This window comes from Schistocerca americana, unplaced genomic scaffold (assembly GCF_021461395.2).
Source record: "Schistocerca americana isolate TAMUIC-IGC-003095 unplaced genomic scaffold, iqSchAmer2.1 HiC_scaffold_405, whole genome shotgun sequence".
Taxonomy (NCBI): domain Eukaryota; kingdom Metazoa; phylum Arthropoda; class Insecta; order Orthoptera; family Acrididae; genus Schistocerca; species Schistocerca americana.
This window is the reverse complement of record NW_025726132.1, coordinates 37,501-40,000: the sequence shown is the minus strand read 5'-3', so window position 1 is coordinate 40,000 and position 2,500 is coordinate 37,501.

Sequence of the window (2,500 nt, the reverse complement as noted above, 5' to 3'; positions counted from 1 at the left end):
CTTAACCTAACCTATATTGGGCCTTAACCTAACCTATATTGGGCCTTAACCTAACCTATATTGGGCCTTAACCTAACCTATATTGGGCCTTAACCTAACCTATATTGGGCCTTAACGTAACCCACGTTGCGCCTTAACCTAACCTATATTGTACCTTAACCTAACCCATATTGTACCTTAACCTAACCCATATTGTACCTTAACCTAACCTATATTGGGCCTTAACCTAACCTATATTGGGCCTTAACCTAACCTATATTGGGCCTTAACCTAACCTATATTGGGCCTTAACGTAACCCACGTTGCGCCTTAACGTAACCCACGTTGCGCCTTAACGTAACCCACGTTGCGCCTTAACGTAACCCACGTTGCGCCTTAACGTAACCCACGTTGCGCCTTAACCTAACCCATATTGCGCCTTAACCTAACCCATATTGCGCCTTAACCTAACCCATATTGCGCCTTAACCTAACCCATATTGTACCTTAACCTAACCTATATTGTACCTTAACCTAACCTATATTGTACCTTAACCTAACCTATATTGGGCCTTAACCTAACCTATATTGGGCCTTAACCTAACCTATATTGGGCCTTAACCTAACCTATATTGGGCCTTAACCTAACCTATATTGGGCCTTAACGTAACCCACGTTGCGCCTTAACGTAACCCACGTTGCGCCTTAACGTAACCCACGTTGCGCCTTAACGTAACCCACGTTGCGCCTTAACGTAACCCACGTTGCGCCTTAACGTAACCCACGTTGCGCCTTAACCTAACCCATATTGCGCCTTAACCTAACCCATATTGCGCCTTACCCTAACCCATATTGCGCCTTAACCTAACCCATATTGTGCCTTAACCTAACCTATATTGTACCTTAACCTAACCCATATTGTACCTTAACCTAACCTATATTGTACCTTAACCTAACCTATATTGTACCTTAACCTAACCTATATTGTACCTTAACCTAACCCATATTGCGCCTTAACCTAACCCATATTGCGCCTTAACCTAACCCATATTGCGCCTTAACCTAACCCATATTGCGCCTTAACCTAACCCATATTGCGCCTTAACCTAACCCATATTGCGCCTTAACCTAACCCATATTGCGCCTTAACCTAACCCATATTGCGCCTTAACCTAACCCATATTGTACCTTAACCTAACCCATATTGTACCTTAACCTAACCTATATTGTACCTTAACCTAACCTATATTGTACCTTAACCTAACCTATATTGTACCTTAACCTAACCTATATTGGGCCTTAACCTAACCTATATTGGGCCTTAACCTAACCTATATTGGGCCTTAACCTAACCTATATTGGGCCTTAACCTAACCTATATTGGGCCTTAACGTAACCCACGTTGCGCCTTAACGTAACCCACGTTGCGCCTTAACGTAACCCACGTTGCGCCTTAACGTAACCCACGTTGCGCCTTAACGTAACCCACGTTGCGCCTTAACGTAACCCACGTTGCGCCTTAACGTAACCCACGTTGCGCCTTAACGTAACCCACGTTGCGCCTTAACCCAACACACGTTGCGCCTTAACCCAACACACGTTGGGCCTTAACCCAACACACGTTGGGCCTTAACCCAACACACGTTGGGCCTTAACCCAACACACGTTGGGCCTTAACCCAACACACGTTGGGCCTTAACCCAACACACGTTGGGCCTTAACCCAACACACGTTGGGCCTTAACCCAACACACGTTGGGCCTTAACCCAACACACGTTGGGCCTTAACCCAACACACGTTGGGCCTTAACCCAACACACGTTGGGCCTTAACCCAACACACGTTGGGCCTTAACCCAACACACGTTGGGCCTTAACCCAACACACGTTGGGCCTTAACCCAACACACGTTGGGCCTTAACCCAACACACGTTGGGCCTTAACCCAACACACGTTGGGCCTTAACCCAACACACGTTGGGCCTTAACCCAACACACGTTGGGCCTTAACCCAACACACGTTGGGCCTTAACCCAACACACGTTGGGCCTTAACCCAACACACGTTGGGCCTTAACCTGCTCTGTAATTGTCATACGACGCGTTAAATTAGTGTGGTGTTGCCTAACTGCAACCCCCGCAATATAGTTTGCTACTCGCACTGCCTGGTCCCCAGAGTATCGCTTCATGTTAAACACCTTGCAGCTATACACTGTAATGCGGATGGCAGCAGGACGTACATGCTCAATGCCCTTCGCAGTTGTTCATTGGCATTTGCATGGCGAAGCACAGCCTACGTTGTGGTACGGCGTGTGTCAACTGTCCGCTGATGTTGTACGTCCAAATCACACACTGTACTGCACATTGGTCCTCATGTACTGAATGATACATCGTGGTACATGTGTGACCGTACCACGACTGCGCCAACAACGGCGAACCATACGGTCCAAATATTGTGCACTCAGCTACGTGTCGTCTCCCTATAAGAGCTGGATTGCAGTATGGTATGCCGTGGATGGCGATCAG